Source organism: Rhea americana, unplaced genomic scaffold, assembly GCF_003343005.1.
Source record: "Rhea americana isolate MKP2758 unplaced genomic scaffold, rheAme1 scaffold_146, whole genome shotgun sequence".
Lineage (NCBI taxonomy): Eukaryota > Metazoa > Chordata > Aves > Rheiformes > Rheidae > Rhea > Rhea americana.
Genome location: NW_028185550.1, coordinates 687,369 through 708,371, shown reverse-complemented (window position 1 = coordinate 708,371; position 21,003 = coordinate 687,369). Strand labels below are relative to the sequence as shown.

At 37.7% G+C, this 21,003-nt stretch overlaps 1 long non-coding RNA gene across 1 annotated transcript in view; it reads right to left on the bottom strand.

The window, feature by feature from the left end:
- Window positions 1–21,003, bottom strand: part of LOC146599121 (uncharacterized) — a 109,038-nt gene that overhangs the window by 68,030 nt on the left and 20,005 nt on the right. The window lies entirely within an intron of this gene.

The window sequence follows — 21,003 nt, the reverse complement described above, 5'->3', positions numbered from 1 at the left end:
AAGTCCACCGGCTGAAATTATACTTGAAGTGAAAGCCTCAGGTCACATGCAGTGTGGACACTGGTTCCTCAGCATCACTTTTGTCTACAGGTTCACTCTTATTGTGCTGCATCACTTAATGCAGACATAGCCATTAAGGCTGTGAAACCAGAGTGTCTAATGCATTTGGGTTTTTAACTAGCTCTGCTGATTTGCAAAAGTCTTAACATGGCCAACTTAAACTTTGTAAAGCTGAAAAAGATTAAAGTTTGTAATGATGATGACTATTTTAATAAACATTCTTTTATCTCCTATATTCTATAAAACAGCAGGGAAACATTTGATTCTCGAAGCTCAGAGATGCAAAAAAATAATGTAATACAAAAGATATGATTTGTGTACCTTTTAAAAAGTGGTTCCTACAATTTGCATTGCTGTTCATCAAGACCAAAAGAATTGCAGCAGGATACAGAGTGCAAATGAAATCCTGTTCGGTTCCAGGAATTCACAAAACCTAGAAAAATTGTAATGTCCTATGTGAAAATGCAAAAGAAACCAATTCTGCTTAACAAATAAAGAAATGTAAAAGGCTAAGAGGCTCTCCCTAGTTATATAATAGTTATATTTTCAAAAAATTATATTAACTATTATATATATATTTAACTATATATATATAATTTCAATAATTTGAAGTTATATTTTGTTGACTATTTCTTTTCTTGTTTATTTTTCATTTTTCTTTTTCAGCTTTTACTTAACCATTTTATAAGTTTTCTAGACCTTCCTTTGTTTTCTGAAACTTTTGAATGTCCTCATTCAGTTGCATTCAGTAGCAATAAAGGAAAAAATAGAGAACTAAAATATCAATATTTCAGAAGATGAGCATTTCTACTTTCTATGAAAGAGCAAAAAGTGTTGTTTCTAGTTGATAGAGATCTTTCCTCTAAGTAATGTTTTGAGCAAGAAATGTGAAAAGGATATGATGACAACATTTAATTTTGTCTTATCTAGCTTTAGTTAACATAATGCTTAGCATATTAGAAGCAACCAGCTTGTACAAAAATTAGTAGTGCTTGTGAAACTAAGCTAGTGCTAGACACTTYGGGAATTTTAGAAAAAAATACCTCTTTATAAAAGGTTTTTCTACAGACTTTCTTACTAGTTAAATATTTCACAGGCCTAAAAAAGTAAGTTCTTTCTACATTTTGATAATACATATCATTGGACAAATATCTAAACTGAACTACTAAGAATTTGGAGAAGAAAGCTATAATAGGACATTGACCTCTTATGAAAATGCAGAAGTAAAACATAAGGCTCATGTTTATTCTATATGAGTTTCCTGTCGACACTGTTTATTATTGAGCAATAAACACACTTGGATTGTAGAGATATATCTTTAGAAGAGGTATTAGGAATCAAACAGTTTCTGTAAATCTGAGTGGTATTAACATTCAGATTTAAACAAGGTTCCACACATAACAGGCATTTCGTCATGTAACAGGTCCATGTCCAAAATATTTCTGTCTGCAAACGTACAGTTAGTATCTGATTCTTCCACTTAGTTTAGCCAAAATGCTGAAATTCAGTCTTATTTTAACTAAACATATCCTAAGTTATTTTTATATGTGTCTCTTGGGTCTCATTTTCACCGAAGCAAATTTCTGTTGTGGTGATGGGCTGTAAATGTTTCTTTCTTCCATTTCCCCTCATTTATCCTACTTCATGGCATTATCTGCGGACACCCTTACTCCCTCATGGAAAGACAAACAATTGGGACATCAAGAGAATGCATCACCACATCACTGTCCCAACGTTGCCATTACAACTGGTTTGAGTCCTCCTGATAGTGATTTACAGCACTAAGGTGGTGACATTGGTATACTTAGGACCAGATAACATTGCTTCCTCAGCACAAAATAAGCCTGCCCAAAACCTCATCCATTAGCATTAGCATGTGCTCATGATCTACGAGAGCCTGGATCACTGGATTGGGGGAATTTCGGGGGATGACCTAAGCAACATTTTTCAAGGTTATTCACGCTGTTTAGGGCCCCTAAAAAATAAAAATGTCTTAGTTTCCTTGTCAAAAAGTAAATTGGGGAGAAAATAGATTCTGGATTCAGTAAAATGTTTCCTCATGTCTGCAGCTGGCAGCTTTCTCTGATTATGAGGACCCTTTTTAAAAAAAAAATAGGATTTTTAAAATTAAGTTTTGATTAATCTGCTGGAATCCCATTTCAAAAGCCTAAACATTTCATGTAGAAAATTCTGAAATGACAGCTTTCACTTTACCCATTTTTTCCAGGGTGGGAAAGTTTGGCCAAAACTGTTTGCCAAGTTTGACAAGGTTGACTGCAAAGAGTTTCAGTTGAACTGCGTCCGATTTCTCAGCAAATAAACSAGATGAGTAAATATTCGCTTTGCCTATCTGTAAAAATAATATTGGTAATTTCAACATTAACCCTTTGTCAATAGCTGATAAAATATAATATATGTGGAGTCATGACGGACACAACCCTGCTCTGAGCACAGGTGGATTAAYGCTAATAAGAGGTCTAACTCTTACTAATCCCTCCATGCTGTCCTGCGCCTGCTCTCGTGGTGTGCACCATAGCCTTGAGTACCAGTCAGCCTACCTTTAACAGACTCCATGCTGATTTACATCAACAGGGACTCTGGCTCCAGGTCCTGACTATCTGTTCCAGCACCTAGATAATGCAGAAGTGGACTCTTCAAATCAGTCACATACATAAGAATAGTATCTAGCAAGTGTGTGTATACAGCCAACCTTCTCCCACTCCTCAGAAAGTCAATGTTCAGAGCAAACCCCTCCTCTGACTTGTCAACACACGCTGCCTCACTGCTTGCCCCTTTTGAGATTCCAGGCCTGACTGAAGGTGATGGGAATTGAACTTTGGTTCTCAAGAGCACCTGGCTTTGTTATCTCTAAGGGCTCAGGAAGATTTCAGGCACTATCACTCCATGCCATGTCCTGACACTTGACTCACAAAGTGGCACTGGTGTTGGCTCACCTCCAGGCTGTAGATAGCGACTGTCAGCAGCGAGGTGAAAATGAACGGGAATAGAACAGAAGCAGAAACCCTACTGCTTCTTTTAGGAAAACACAGTGTCCAAGATTGCCTGTGAGCCTTTTCTCTTCTGACTCTCTCTGACCATCAAGACCCTCTCTGCAGAGGATCCTCCTTGCCCAGTGTTTTCAGGAGTAAGCTACAATTGACTTTCTCATCAGGCAGAAACTGAACCCAAGCCCATTCAAATTAGAGAGCCCATAAACTCAGAAGAGCTGTGAGAAATAATCTCCCAAAACACAGAGAAAGAACCTCTGTGGGGAGAAAAAGCATCCTCTAACTTCTGAAGTATCATTTATAGTAATAAGTCACAACCATGGCTTGGTTAACCTGGGCACAAAAATATCACTCCCCTTCTTAGGGCTCCTTATGACATTTTGGCATTGCTTTACCATCCAGAAAGACAGAATTCCAGTTCCTCCATTTCTACCCCTCCAGTATCCACCTGCCTGGACAGTTAGTCCTTTAATAGGATCTCAGAGACATCATCCACATCAAACAATACCTTATCTCTGACACACATCCCAATTCATCTCTTCTTGTGGACAAGGTTATTAGCAGCCATTATGAGACTGATTTTGTTCATTTGACAGGCAGAGTAACACATGGGTCCTGGGCTGAACAAACCTTCAGGGATGGAAGGAAGTTTAGTTCATACCTACTTTTCTGTTGGTGGCCACAGAAAAATCATTCAATACTAAATAAAAACTGATGGATTTCATAACAAGTCCTAARTTGGATCCCAGAAACAGAGCAGAGGTTACAAGTGTTGTACGTTCTGGTGAAAGCAAGGAAGTTCCACCTTTTCCCACGCAATTTCTCTTTTCTTCAAAGATAAATAACACTTATAATGAACAAATTTATTCCGTATTAACTATCCAGAATTGAGAGATTGAAAGTCTATAAGCCTAGATAATATAACAAATCATGATTGATAATTTGATTTAAGTATATTTGGGCCAGGAGCTATTACCTAATGATAACAGCATGACATCTCTCTGAAAACAGATACTAGTCTAAACTGATCTTCTCCCCATTGTTGATACTTGCCTGTGTTATGTGCATAAGACAGATGTAGGAATGCCCTAGGAAAGGAGGGAGATACTGCTTTCAATGAGAAACCAGATAGCAGTGAAGAAAGCAGCTGCTTTAGAGAAACTTCATTGCTTCTAAAGCATTCAGAACTGTAGAGGCATTTAGTGTTTGCTCTTTTATCAGTGCAGCTGCAAGTGATAATTCAACCTCCAAGTGGTCTGCGCTTTTGTTCCATCTGAATTGAAAAATGCCCTAACAAAAATCCTTGCTTTGTATCAGGATTATATGCTTGAAAAGAACTGAACAAATTGCAGTTAGAATGATCAAAATGATCCATTTTGCCCGTCGTGTTGCTAGCAGACACAAGATGATATTTACGAATCAAAGTTTACCATTATCAATATTACTGCCTGATGCGAGTGTAGTGACATAGCTTTATCAGTCAATTCCAGGACAGATTTACCCAAAAGACAGCTATCTTTATTATTCTCATCACACAAACAGTAGCTGCCAGWGTCACACACTGACAGCATTCCACTAGACATCATAAGCATCTTTATCATTTCAATATCCAAAAATAGAATGCCTTTTGTATACTGTCTACACGAAACCGTATGTGCAAATGCTCCTGCATCAAAAATATCAGACTTCTGAAGYACAGGACCTCATGACCATTACTTCTCTCAAAGCCTCCATTTGTAATTTCCGCGTGTTCTGCAGAGCAGTCAGTGAGGTAGTAAGGACCTCCATCTTGCAGACAGAGACTAAGGCCCAGCTTCTTGTACGTTTAAGAACCTCACTCCCACTAAAATCAAGCCTTTACCCTAGTTTGAATTAAGTCTCACCTTTAGTTAAATGGTCCCACGCATACGTGGACAAGAGCTCTCCCACTGAAGAAATCTAGATAGACAACATAAGATTAGTACTGTATTTTGTTATGTAGCAATCTGAACTCACTGCTCACCCCAATGAAACAGCACAGCTACTGTTAGGGAGCTGTATTTAGACAGGTATTTCAGCTGATGAAGAGAGACTCAGCAGGAAAAATAGACCGACAGACATGCCTACTGGATGCTCCCCATTTCCTAAACAACACTTCCGCCCTCCCCCTCCCCAACAGAAATGTTGATTTAAACTATTCATGCTAACGTGAGTGCAGGATAAGGTTATGTGATTCTTGGAGCCACCACATCAGATCATGAATGATGTGGTAATGAAAAGAAAATTCCTTGCTCATTGCACAGCTAATAAAGACAGGATTGTGAAACCACTCGCTCGGCCATGCTGAGCTCTGCCTCTGTGTATGCACAGAGTCAGATTTTCAGAAGAGCCCAGCACCGCAGATGAAGGAAACTTTCAAACATAATTTCAAAGTTGCTTCTCAACAGAAACCGTTGAGTGCTTGGCCCTTATGAAAATCTGATTGTGAATGTGAGTTCTGAAAAATATTTACATCCCTGCTTCAACATGCAGACACCTTACAGATACCTGCTTATAGAAACTAATGTCCCTTTACATTATTATGTGCCATGGATCTGTGTCCTGGATCACAAATTACAAAAAACCTCCTGGGAATTACCCTGCAACATGATAAAATACAGTTCCCATAGGCTAGCAAGCTTTACCTCTCCTAACCTCTAAACAAGGTAAGAATTCAAATAGGTTATGAGATAATCTCATCATAACCTCAGGTTTTCCCTGCTTACCTACTGTCCCTTACTTTTCTGGAAAAAATAGTGATGACGGGGAAGAAACGAAGCTTTCTGAACCTGATTTTCAGAAGGACTGCATGTCTGCAATTTCTATTGATTTCACTTGATACTAAAGATGCCCACCAGCTCTAAAAATCATAATAAAGGGTCACCACATAGGAAGAGTTAATATATTTAGACTCTCTATATTCCTCAAGTTAAAATGTCAAGCTTTTTTTCAGAACATCAACTCTGATTTGCCAGGTTTTCAGTGCTTGGTTTAGGGATAATCCCCTACAATACTTTTTGTTCACCACTACTACTTTTCCCAGAGAATATAGATTTCTTTCATATAAAACTTTCTAAAAAAACCAAAGTCTTTAGTTTCATCTTGGCCTTTAGAGATGTGGAAAAGCTTTGATAGAGAGAGTATTTTTAAAGAGGAGCATTATAAAGGACTGAATTTTTTTCCTGGCTTAACTGACCYCAGACTCTAACCTTAGCCAAGCTAATAATTGAAAAAGTAAACTAATTAGCATCTAAGTCCAGAGCTTGCCCCAACTTCAGACCCAGTATTATCACGCTGCATCTTCCTTTCCACACTCTCAAAATTCAATTCAGTGAATCAAAGATGTTTCCAGCTTTTATCATCTGATACCTATTGACATGGCAGCAATCAGTCCAATACATCTATGTGCAGCTGTTTCAGAGCATCCATTGTCCTTGCTAAACAAGCATTTTCATGACAAAAGTCAAGAAATAAGTAACAATTTCAAGAACTTCCCGAAATCCCTATTTTAAGTCACTTAAATTGTAAGTTCAAGGAAGGAAAGGCCTTTGTGACAGCACAGCTGTAGATTAAAAAGATTCCCAGGGCCTCCTAGCTACTCTGACTCTTGGTCTTTAGAATTATACGAATATAGGCTTAGAGACCACCCAAACTCTCTTTTTTTTGGGGGGGGGGAGGGAGGAGAGAAATAGAACGTGAAAGACAGAGAAAGAGAACACTACCCTTATGCTGCACAACTGTAATTTTACAGTAATAAAGATTTGCTAGGCAGTATTGACCTGTGACAGCAGCTGTATTTACATTATAGTCTAAAAGGGAAAGCAGGCTGAAGGGAATGGTATATACATTATATGATACAGTGGCCTTTAGAAAGACACTGACTCTCACACGTAAAATCCTGTTGCAGGAATTGAAGTTGCCTTCAAAAGCACACCATGGGGTAACTGATTTTTGCCTCTTGCTTAATAAGTCCGCAGCTGATTCTGCACCTATAACTCCAGCCTCTATCAAGAAATTCCAATATAGCAGTAGGATTGGGATTTTTTTCTACTGACCCCTTCAGGGTTAGGGGTCTAGACTACAATGGGCACTTTTGTGCCATGAGGTACTAACCAGAACCTCTGGGGGAACTTAACACATTTGCACATCTGCTCTCAGTCATCTTACTTGTAATCTGGTCATTGTTAAAGCCAACACAGCTGAGATTTGGATTAAGAACAGCCTTCTCTCCCCATTGGTGTAAAAGTCACACACTGCAGTAGTGATTTCTTGCAATGAATACTAAGAAAAACAACAGTTTCAGGCTTAGAAGCCAACCAAAGTGGGATYGGGCACAGGTGGCAATGTTTGGCTGAACTACCATTAACTGGCATCAGAACTGGATCATGTGAGACTGACATGAGAAAACATGGCCAGTAAGACATGGAAACAGAGGAATGACCCTATTTCTAATTTCAATCCTGGACTTGCTTTATGACCACAAACCAACCAACCAAAGTACTGCTCCAAAGGACAGACAAGCTAAAAGGTTATTTGCAGACGTTAGAGCAGCTGACAGTATGACTAAGTCAGCACCCAGAAAACCAGGGCTTTGAGAAGAACTGCATCAGGAGGGGCAGCACCTGCATGCCAGAAGCTGGATTCCTTCCATTCAACCAACTGTGGATACTTCTACCTCCACACTAGTCCCCCAGGTGACACGTGTGTACATCAATATGCAATTCCATCCTTCTCTCCTTCCTTCTCTCTTTCCAGCACAGCCACGTGCTTGCAAATAGCGGCAGTTCTGGAGAGCCTACCTTTGCCCATAACCAAACAATCCTAGATGCAAATCAGGCTACCTCCTATTTTATTAGGATCTCAGAATCATCAGTATGGACAATGTGCTAGAAGGAAACAAGAAAACAGTAAGCAAAGTCTGCATGACAAGTTTATGAAATGGAAAATAAAAGCTCAAAAACCCTGATTAATTCCAAAAATCTAAATTATCTAGCCCCTTTTCTTAGCAGAGAAAAGGAAGGCAGAAATAYTTTAGATACCACAATTTGGCATCTGATTCAAGCAAACATCCCTACTATTCAAGCTGAGCTCCCTGGCCATTAATAGACAGAGAAGGAAATGTTCCTCTGAACATGATTCAGAGTTGGAGCCCCCAGCTCTCCACTGGGAATATAGAAAGTGTATGGACCTGAATTTGGCACCTAAGATCTAGGTGTGAATCCAATCCAATTCAAGCTTTCAGGCTGAAAGTAATTGCTATTGGGTCTATTCCAACCCAAAATTCATTATACAACCTTTTGACAACATTTCTTTGTTTTTTTTAATTGATTCAGACTTTCTTAGAGTGATCTCTCAAAAAACATTATAAACAAAGAGAAACATAACCAAATGCTTGCTTTATCAGCAGCAAAGAAAAATATCACAAACATTGCTCTGTTTGTTGTGCTCCAGCTTTTCTGGGCTGTTCTCATCTTTATTTACTGTTCACACCATGAGTTCTTGGATAGCAAAGATAAACAGTCCCTGTCTTCAAGAACAAAGTTTAGCAAGAAAACTAAATTAAAAATGRCAATTACATTTGCAGCAATACAGTCAGCTAAAATAATAATAATCACCATTGTTATTTATACTGTGGCTTTACTTCAGGTATCAAGTAGCTCAAAGCTAGCAGATACACAAACCGCTATCGTGAGCATATGGAAAACATACCTGATCAGTATCTTCAGGTGCTGAAGCTTTAAACATATGCACGTCTCACTATTTATTACCAGCTGCTTTTAATCACCTGCCAAAAGCAGGTGCTTAAATACTTCCTTGAGTAATAGATGTGCTTCCTGAATCAAGGTGCAAGAGTCAAGTTGTCATAGGTGGATATGGTTGGTGGAGAAGGGAGAAARGAAGTGAAGACAGAGTTCAGTGTTACAGGAAGACTTAGTCTGTACTTGTCATGTGCAAGATTCCTGCTGTTGATCTAAACGACTAGCTTTTTGGTTGTAAAGTTTTCAGCAAAATCTGAGGGAACTATGCCMGTCTGTAGGACCCAAGGACTAAAGCCTAACGCAAAAACTCGAATTTCTCATAGAGTGGAACTACTGCTTTTCAGCTGACAYTTTATTTGTTCTTCTGACCCACAGAAAAACAATTCCTCTTCATTGTTTTGTGAGCTGCTTATTACTTCTAGCTAAGGCACTTAAGACCTAGTTTTCCACACAACTAGGTATCCACYACACTCTAATATGTACAATTTAAACAGTCATATTCTGCTTATGTCTTGTTTTCTGTCATTCACCTTGAAGAATCTGTGGAAATTTTACCACTCATTCACCAATATATGATTCCATTACACTGGTCTTGGTGCAAATCTTGCAAACCAAGTGAAACAAAATTGAAAGGCAGTTAAAAATGGCAGTAATGGTGCATGAGCTCAAGGGTCAAATTCTGACTTCACGTACACTGTCAGCTAAAGCTACCGAGTCAGTGGATATTGATTCACACCTGCCTTTCCTCCCATCATACTCTCCTTGTACACAAGAGAGGTTGACTGTGCAGAAGGGAACACAAGAACTTCAGCTGGCATGAGGACCTTCCAGACAATAAAGTTAGTCTTCCAGCAAGACTCTATCCATCTTCCTAATCTAGACAAACAGTGGCCACAGTCTGCAATCTCGGAAAAACTTTGAGCGAGAGGGAGCAGGAAAATTGTTGTAGTTCTGTCACTGATGTAGGTAACCCCACCGTCCTTGCTGCCAGAAACAACCATTTCAGGGACTCCGTTCTGTGATACTGGGAATTCCTGCAAAACTCCTATTTCTGACGTCCTGCTCTTATGTGAAATATCCGCAGTGTTTGCAAAGAAGTGATTATGAATGACTAACCAGTCATGTATATATTTCAGGAAAACTTGGAAACAACCTTGTTATTTTTGGAAACATGTATACTTGTTCAGGGTAAAACTGGCAAGGAAGAAGTACTGTGGAAAGTCACCTAAAAAATAGAGAGTCTGTAGTGCCACCTACTGTTTTGCTCAGGATTTGAGCTTCTGATTTCAAAAACCCTGCTGATGAGGACACAAAAATTGCCACCATGGATTAGATCTAAGCTCAGACAGTAACCCGGACCTGAAAAGACCCACACCAGACTTCTTACAGCAAAGTGCAAAAACACTGCTGTAAACAATGTAAGAGCTAATCCTGATAGTGAGTTTTCTGTCCCAAAGCATTAAGTACACTAGTCCTTCAAAAAACATTGTTAATTTTTGTTATAATCTTGTTGAATATTCCTGTTACACACATTATTACTAAAGCTGTTTTAGACTCATAATACGTCATTGGTTTCACTATTAATTAGCAGCAATGAGTTCCAAAGTTAAGTTGTACATTGTATGGAAGTGTGGTTCATTTATTTTTGAAAAATCAGTTGCATTTTTTGCTTAATCTTTAAATTTAATCATAAGCCCCTTTGTTTCTACACTATAAGGKATGGAGAATTTCTGATCTTTGGTCTGCCGGTTGGTCATGACTGTATAAACTTTCATAAGGCTCACTTTCTCAGCCATATGCACAGAATTAAAAAAAAATCAAAAATAAAGCGTTTTTGTGTTTACTTTAGCCACACAGTCAAATATATGACTGTTCCTTGAATACATTTAAATTTTCATAACCACAAATTCACAAAATATAGATGGTTGCACAAAGAAGACAGATACTCCTTTTGGATTATCACTAAAAGCAAATGCACAAAAATGCATGGCAATGGTTGTTCTTCTCTCCTGACTACCAGCAAGAATCAAAGAATCCTAACTAGCTTTTGCTACTCAGTATAATGCATTACCAACATCAGCAAAGAGTATACCCATTTGTTCATAAATATGGTCTGGATTATACAACCAAGTATCTACTATGGATGTGTGTGTGTGTRGTCTGTTTCGTGTTTGATTTGGAATCCATTAATTTAGACCTTAATTTTCCATTAAGGAACTGATATAACAGGTGTGTACATTAAACATTTAAATATGTGTGCCCAAAGGCATACACAGCTAAACAATTGCAAGTGGTTATTGATGGAAGTTCAAAGAAGTGATTTTCCTTCCTCTACAAAGGATGAAGTTAAAGGTTGGATGAGATAACCTCCAGAGATCCCTTCCAATTTAAATTGTACTATGATTTAAGCACAGGAAAATATACAAACAGACAATTAATGAAAAGATGCAATGTAGAATGTGATGGCCTGGGACCATCACTTCCCATTTTTGACTAAGATTCAGAGCTCATACAAAGGATGCTTCATTCAGACAGATTTTAGGAAACTTCAGTCCCCATTTTCAAAGCTGAGAAACTGCCATTCACATCAGTAGCACTCAAGCTCCTAAGTACTTGGGAGAAGGCAGGACCTAAGGTCTTGTACAAGCCTCCACTAAAGTAAAACCTATTGTCAAAGCTCAGAGACACTAAACTCACCACAGTCTTAACGTCATGAATTTAAGAGCTCTCAGTCATTTGGAGCATAGAACAACATAAATGATGTTTATTCCCAATACATCATGCAAGCTCCCAACTGCTATAATATGTTGCTCACCAAAGAAGGGTTAAATCCACTGGAAGGGGTTTTAAGAACTAAGGAGTTTCTGTACCCCAGCTATGTTTGATTGTATTTCATCTATACTCTGTAAAAAATGATCTGAATCACTTTTGTGCCTAACACAAGCATCTTTCTACACAGACTAATGGGATTTCAATCCATGACCAATAGGAAATGTTCTCTGTTTATCTTAGAAGAAATTCTTCATGCATCTTTTAGTCAATATTGAATACTGTCACACTACTTAGAGTGACATTTTGGTGGAATACAGTGATAGTAAAAATATATTACATTCCATTCTCTGCCTTCCAAACCCCCCTCCCAATTCAGCTTCATAGATACAGTCTGTCTTCCTCCATTTTTTAAAAAAGCGCATACTTCAACAATGCCAAGCTTTTAATAGCAACTCAACACAATGCAGCTTAGAACAGAAAATGGAGAGTATCATATACATACACAGAGATGATTTAGGACAAAAGACCTGAACTATCTATAATGGAAGGAGGACAGAGTAAAAGAATTATCAGGAACACTCTCCAAAGAGTGTGATGGGAAATTCCTGATTAGAATGTCTAACTGAACATGTTTTCCCCATATGTTACTGATTCAGTAAAACCACATACTCATAGAAGAGAACAGACTTAACTTTTACTGCAAAAAAGTTTTGAAGAATGAGTTTCACAGTATTCAGAAAGAAAGCCTGCAGTTTCCTATTTCTAAAAGAATTCATGTTTTAAATATAAACTCATATTAAGAGATTACATAAACATTTTGAAATAGTTTAAAGCAAATGTTTTGCTTGACTTAGGCAGATTATTTTTACTTTTTTGCTATTTTCATTCTTTTGACCAATTTGAGGGTGTGGGGGGATTCATTCTCTAACAGATTTTAGGAAACAAGGAAGTTTTCTCTTACGCAGCTCAAGTGAGGGTTCCATTGCTTCTGCAAAGTTGTAAAACATAGTTGTTCTTAGTATCAAGAGAGAGCATCATTCCTGAAAATAAAGTTCCTGAAACTCTTCAGCTTTCCTCYATTCTTTCTACAACTGCTGACAGAGACCAAATTCTATTCAGTAAGGTCATGTCTGAATGATGGAGCTACAGTAAAGCTAAATGAAAACGCAAAACTGCAGATAAAACATAATATATGCTAAAATAGCATGACTGACTGCCCGTTTAAGACTATTTGTTATCTGATGCCTTAGTACATGTAGGAGACATGTTTTAAAAGAGGTAAATTCAGACTGAATAATCCCCAACTAAAATGTCTTTATATAAAGCAGAACATACTCACTTATTTCAGTGGCATGCTCTCATGCAAACAGATACCATGGATTAGGAAGAGTTGCTTTTATCTCTGTGTCTAAATCAGATGTAATGAGACAACTGTTCTTCAGTTCTCAGCAGTACTGAATTATAGAGTTACAAATGAATGTGATCAAATCCAGACTCAATTTATTTGCAGTTAAAGAAAAGATCAAATACAGACTTGAACTCTTCTGTTTAATTCCATTCAAATCATTCTTTAGTCCAGAATGACCCCTTTTTATAGCTATAATTTTGGAACAGAACAGTTAACACACGTATCCCCCCAAATGTGTCTTATTCCTATGTAGGAAGCAAATCTGATCCTGGATCCATTTTAAAAATTGGCAGAATATATTAATTGCTTCCCCAAGAACAAGTTTTGGCCAACTATCTTTACTGCCTGCGCCTAACTAAACTGGAACTAAGTTTGCAGTATGTAAGCAACAGTGTGCAGAAGTCAGCAAGTGGCACTTTAAAAGCACAGCATCAATTTGCAGTATTTAGCAAACAGCCRTGGTTTCCATGGTGGTTATAAGGAATTCGCCTTTGAATCTGCATTGAATAGCCAAATTTTCTACATCCTGTTTGATGCAGTTTGGAAAACATCTGTTTTGATTAACTTGAAATCARTGCAGCACATTAACATCTCAGAGGAAATCTGGTTCATTTAATATGGATTTTAAGGCTGCATTCCCCTTGCTGTAAATATAAAGCCCTTTCTGATATCACTAGAAGTTCTACAGTGCCTACTGATGGTCGAAACAGAGTACTCTGAACATAGAGCAAGATATGCTGAGCCAAGATATGCCTTGATTTGCTTCACGGGATGGTAGGTAATAATTCAAGGGATAAATTGACCAGATAACATGGCATGACCAGTGATTTAAAACCTGTGAGATCCAGAAGGTGATTCAAAATGGGATCTTAAGTGGTGTAATTTCCCCTGTCCTGGTTTCTCTTAGGAAGATACAAAATGGTAGGAACCTTCACAAGCTGGTCAGTTGGTCTCAGGTGCTCAGGGAAAGGTGTAATACAAGATACTTCTGAGAAGAAAAGGAAACAAATTGAAGAAAGCTGCCTCCACCCTTGTAAGCAGGAATCACTTCCTGAGTACATAGCTTTCCAAGCATGTCTCTTGGGTGCAGCAAGCTGAAAGATAGACTTTCTCCAGAGAAAATATTTTTTTCTGGAGGGGAAAAAAATGCTAAAAACAGCAGTAAACCCATTTGAAAATGCTGCTCCAGTATTACAAGTGTTACTGCTCAGGTGCCTCACGTTCCATTTCTTCTTTACAGGCAGTTATCTTTAGTTTGATGACAGGTCTTATGATACACTGCTGTCTACCTCCATGGAAAAATACAATAGGGGTATCTCAGGAGTCTTCAGACATGRTTCATTACAGATAACTGGTTAGGCAATCCTGCTCAATGGGGGCCATAGGGGAACTAAAACACAGATTCTTGGGGTACTTATGTAAATTAGCTAAATCAGAATAGTATAGATGCATCAGCGTCAGCATCTAAGAACGCCTATAGAAGGCTGTGACTAAAATATTATGAAAATACAGTGTTAAGAATACTGCAGGCACAAATTGGAAGGTGGATGCTACAAGAAATGCCAGAGGATACCCAATTGTAGCTAAACTCAATTTTTAACCTCTATTTTCTCTACTGCATGTTGTCTGACTCCTAGGACTAGGATTTTTGAAGAAGCTTACAAGTATGAATGAGTTTGAATAAAATTTGGGTGACAGAGCTCCCTCAGGGTGTTTTAGGATTCTCTCCCATGACTGTTCAGCTTGCTTAAACTAGGGCTAATGTTTTGTGTATTTCTTCACATGGGGTCCAGCTTAGTAGAGAGGGCTTCAACTGAGAGGATGTACCTGTTGCCGCAGCGCTGATGGCTCATCCAAAATCTCTAATGAAGCTTAGCAGTTGGCGAAGTTTCCAGGATTTAAACTTCTCCTTACTATGGCAATTATAGTAATGTAATTTTGCAGAGCTTAGTTTTTTATTTGCCATCTCATTTAAAAAAAGAAAATAAAACCTTATTTTTCAACACAGCTCTTATGACAGCTTCACAAAATTCTGTGGTTTTGCTTCATAGATCATTWAAGTATTTTGTCTGAAGTTGCTCCACAGCTTTATTGTGTCAGGTCCAAATGTATCAAAGAAATCTCAGAGCAAAAGCTGATTGAAACCAGTAATATTCTTCTGGATTCTCAGAGGAATCACCAATTTTGCCTGATGAGGTTCACTCAAAATATTTCATTGACTTAAGCAAATCTTTCAGTAAGCATGGCAGGAGTTTAGAGTTTCTAATGAACCATGAAACCAGGCAAGCTTCACATGAGCTTTTAGAGAATATTTTTCTTAATTCTAGCTCCACATCACCTAAGAAACTTGCTTCCAGAAATCTCACCATGCACAAGACCCATGGGAGAGTTTATACAAGCTGTTGAAAAAAGTTGCAACAACCATTTGCACAGGCCCAGAGAGACCAAAACTTATTCTCCATGTCTTAAGTCAAAGCTCCAAGGGCCAGAGAGCAACATATGTACTGTTTTTGCTCTCCTGTAACGAATAAGAACTATAGAGATTCTTTTAAATGTAATAGGTTTTCTTGGAAAAAAACGATGATTCATCAATAYTAACAATGATTAAACTTTCTTAGATCCAGGACAGAATTTCTGGATAGGAAGATGGGACTCTGAGTTGTCATGTATTCTCTTGTGTGCTCTTTAGATAACTTTTAAGCTCATCTTTTCAAGAAAAACTACATATTACAGACAGTTTGGCCTCAGATCCGGGATCAGTGTTCAGGAAGACTGTAACAGAGCAAAACAACTTGTTAGTTTCTCTCTGCCTCAGTCTTCCCATGTCCAAAGCAAGGGAAACCTCTTTGCTCATGGAAGTCATGTAAAGACAAGAAGTGTTGATCTAGCAGTAACAAGGATAGGGAACAAATATTTCGGGTACCTTAAAGATAGGCCATAAAATTAGAATGAGTTTCAGCATGGCTGTCAAAACGTACTGCTGGCCACTGGCTATCACAGGTATTTTGAGTGGAGGCTTGTCCAGCTTGAAGCCAAGTTTTAATTTATGTCTGTGCTCTATCCTATAAAGATGGAAAAGATGACCAAACTGATAATGGTTTTATGTTGATTTTGAAACACAGAACRTGTGTCAGCTATTTAAGTCAGTTATATCCCACCAGCAAATAAACAATCATTTTTATTTTTAACTGAGCTGAAGAATTAGCATGCAGATCCTTCCGCATCAGAGCTTGGAGAGGTCTGTTCTGCACAAGACTTGCTAAAGAACTACTCAGCCTCGAATGCCTGGCATGCACATGAGAATGTGCTGCAACTCCTAACRGCAGCTGCAGTTGCTCTTCTCATATCACCTCAGCCCTCCTGGTTACAGGAGCGGGAGCTTTACCAACTTCCCATTCCTCTTCACTAGCCAACGTGTGATAGTAATCATTACTTGTGCAACCACTGGTCTCCACTACCAAGGTCAGAGGTAAGATACAGCAGCTCTGGACTGATCTTATGCTCTCTTTTACTTCAGCTCAAATAATCTAATCTGTATTTTCTTTATAGAAAAGTTTCTGGGAAAAGTGTAAATACCTATATGAGAAAAAGTACGTGAAAGAGAGAAGCCTCCTGGTCTTTTTAACATATTATCTTAGAAGACAAAGATTAGAAACCTCTTGGTGCAACAGACTGGAGTCAATTAGGACAAAATATTCAGTGTGCATACTCTCCTTCAGGCAATATCTGTAACTAGTGTGTAATGCAAACCATGTTAAGCAGTTGTGTCTAACCTGATTTCTGTCCAGCTAGCAAGGATTCTAACTGAATTTCACCAGACAGAAATGTGCAATTTTTTTGTCATTAGAGAGCACCCAGGGAAGTAGCACAACAAAATGCTTCCTGCTGCTGGTAAATGCAAGAAGCTGTGATTTCRGCTCAGTCATCTGCACTCACATTAAGTAATCCACAAATATTTGAGTATTCTGGCAGCATAARTCACCCCTCTAACAGTAGCAGGACCTTTTTGTCTAAATAGTCCATGTTTACCTTCTCAGGCTATTGGTAGCACACTSCTTAATAGGAGAGGGCATCTGTGATGCTTTTCGTGATTATTGATAATATCTAAAAGGCTTAAAAATTCAAGGCCTTTCCTGCTTCAGTTTTTAAGGAAGCTTAATTGAGATCAGATACTTAAAGTTGAGCTTAATAACAACAGAGTAAGCACACAGTCCAGGGTTAGGGGGGAAAAAAAATCTTAAAAAATATTTAGACTACTTARATATATCCCAGTCAGTCATATATGATAACTAAGTGGACTCAGCCATTTCTGATTAAATATCTTTAGAGTGCACACTGAAGATACACGTAAAACTCCAGGAGATTAGAGTAAGCAAAGTGGCAAAACAAGTAAGATTTGTATTAAAGGAGTCATTATTAACAATCCACTGCCAAAATGACAGAATGTATTCCCCAGGGTCTTTATATTACAGATCTATCATAGATGCAATAGTATTCAGAAGTCTTAAAGGTTTGAGACAGACACTTTTTTTAAAAAAAGAAAAAAGTGAATGATATCAAGTCAGGAGAGAGTGCAAACACTTTGGAGGACAGAATTAGAATTTAAAGTTACATGTGTCAGCTGGAGAAGKCAGGAGAAAAAAGTTCAAAGATCTACTGGAAAATAGAGTAAATCAACAGGAATAATGAGGTGCTTAGAAATTATGGCCTATGAAACCCAGAAGAATTTGTTAGGTTTAGCAAACAAAACATTTAGAGGGTAGGCAAAGGAGGAGTGAGGGACATTTTGCAGGATACCAAATACGGTGGGTGGGAGGACAGTAATAGGGAGGTCAATGATTTGTTCTCCTTGTACCTCATGGATAAAACAAGAGTAAGGAGCTTAAATATAAAAACAAGAGAAATTCAGTTAAAGAAAAAAGAAAAAGATTTTCCTAATTTTAAGAGTTAATCAATAGCTACTTGCAGAGATTGAGAGATTACCTGACAAAGATTGCCAGAACATCTGACGGGGTGGTTTAGGCTGTCTATGCTTGCTCCCTGGTATACCTTTCTAGCCCCCAGTACCTCCCTTCTGCCTTCAGCACCCTCCTCTTGCTCTTCTTTGTCCCTGGCATCCCGGTTCCTTCCTCCTTCCCTCACAATCCCTTCTTTGCACCCCTTCTTTCTCTGTTCCACCAAGCACATAGAGAAGAATCAGATGATTCTGAGGTCCCTTGCAGACATACATGTCCATGTTTCTAAAATAAACAGGCATATTTATAGTATCTGCAAATGTTAATGGGAGATTGCTAAAGGAACTAGAATTTCCAATGGGATTTCAATGAAAAGAGAGTATTTACAACTCAGAGATCCTCAGAATTTCTAGTTAGGAAGGGATGAAAAGAATTGCACAAAATTCAGTGTTAGAGCTGGGTATAAACAACAGAAGATTTTTGCATGTACTCTGAAATGCACTGAGAATCCAAAGAAGAGCATGAATTGCTTATTGACACCAGATATAATTCAGAACTCAGAAGTACATTACCCCATGAAGCAAATCCTTCATCATTTAAGATCTATTAATTATCATTCTAGTTGCCTTATATAGTACTTCTGCTATAATCTCATTTTGTTTTAAGGCAAAACAGGCTATGCGCATTTCAGATATGCATGCGATCGCTAGCTGCTAATGAGTTCATCTGGCATCAGTTCTCAAAAGACTCCTGACATGCTCAAAACTGCTATATAGCAATCCTTTTTTGATACTACATTCTTATTTCACCTGGCAAAACCAATGAAGGGATAAGGGCTTGGCCTAAAATCCAAAGTCGATGCCATTCCACTGCCAACAGTTTTGCTTCATGTCCCCAAAGCCTACTGTCTACTTAAATTTAGCAGAAACGCAGAATTCCTATTGTATTTGCACCCTCAATAGAGCACAGAACAAGGACGGAGATATTTACCTTAAGCAGCTAAGAGCTCCGAAGTCAAAGGGAATTTTCCACTGACTTCACTGAGCTCAGACTCTGAAGAATTCTGCCTCAAATGACTAATGAATTAAGTTAGAAATAGTGTCACTAATAAGAACAATTTTCAGCATTTATTCTATCAGTGGCTACAGTGACCTCTAATACTAGCGCTATGCAATTGCTTCCATCCAGCATCTCTATTTTCAAGAATTAYGAATGACTTAAAAATGCAAGCATTTCAGCTAAAGTTTTCTAAGCGTGGCATMTGACTCAAGGTACATTTTCATTTATAATGAATTATTTTGCAGAGATCACTATTTTGTGACTATCTACCAACAGAAAATCTCTAACTCCAGAGAATTCCCCAGACTTCTTCAGAGACAGAGATAATCTCTCTCTGCTCCAGAGCTTTAAAGTCATGCTACTTCTTTTTTGTGTGCATGTGGAAGCTTTGAGATAGAATTCATAGAGACATCAACGGGTTCCTGCACTGTTCAGCTTCTAAGTTTTTTTTCAGTATGGAAAAAAAAAAAATATTGTGTCACTGGATAAACAATCTGTAATCCCGTAATTAAATTCTCTATCATAATAATGCATATACACAAGGCAACAGAATTAAGACTGTACCTCTGTCCATGGCATTTCTTATCTCTGAGTGCTTGACCGTATAACTCCAATGTTGTGTTACTGTCAGCTCTTTCTGTGGGATCAATTTTACAATGAATGTACAAATGGCATATGTAACAAGTGATATCTACTGCATTTTATTRTTCATCTTTTTCCATGTATTGACATTTGAGATGTAACCAGGGACTTTGCACAGAATATGTCTGGCAGAAGTGGTGTGTACTGATTAATGTCCTTCCAGTGCTGATATAAAACACATGGGTTATGTTAACAAAGCRATGTATGAAATAATACATTGGAAATTACTTACCTATTCCATGAACATAACTTACCAAAGTCTGGAATGCTCACTCTTACAAATGCTCGTGAATCAAACCATTTCTTTCTGAGGAAAAGGCTAGTACTATGAACTACCACTAGACTGTAATGAGTCAGCCTCAAAATTTAGTGAAGTAAATGGCTTTGATGATACACTGGCAAAATTATGTATTCAGGCAACTGCTAAGTTTAAAACAAARTCATATTATTCCCATTCATTTTGATAATTTGAAGTTATTTCTTCTTCAAATTCAGGCCATGATTAGGAAAAGAATCCCTATAAAAGTCCTTAGGCATTTGCTTAACTCCTATTAAAAATTAACATCCCACTGAAATTGTTAGTTAAGCATGTGCTTAAATTCTTTCCTCAATCTAGCCAGTACCAATTACTTGCCAAAATTTTCTTCATTGATAAAATATTAACTCTAAAATGTTGTGGACACATAAATATTAAGCAAAATTAGTAATTTTTTTCTGGCTCTCTTGGCCTTTTAAAAAATCTAGTCTGGCTAAAGCACTGTCTTATCATTATACCAACGTATTAAATTTCTCTGACAGTAAAATCTATCTATAGGCATACAGTAACAAGAAATTAACCTCAATCTGACATGAATGAAAACAGTTTCTAAGTAGTTATAGTTCCTATAACAGAATCTATATGCAATAAATATAATTATTTCACTGAAATTGTTAGCACATGTTTTTCTTTTGCAACAGACATGCTCGTCGTACCATCTTTGTTGTATCGATATGTTCTTTAGTAGCCCATTCTGTGCCTTTATCCTTGATTTAAATTTATCATGACACATTTTTAAACAATAGCAGGAAACCTCACTTATGACTTTAATTATAAAATAGTGTTATAAAATTATATCCACATTTTACTTTTGGCAGTTGGCAATCCTAATTTAACATAAATAACCCTTCTTGGCCTCAGCAGTTCTCTTTGGTTGATTTCAATGCTTACTGTATGTAATTGATATAAAAACACAAGGTTTAGGAAGCAGTTATTGGAACTTGTTAAAAGAAGTAGTCAAGTTCATAAATGCATTCATTTTGGTATGTTACATGCCAAGAGAATT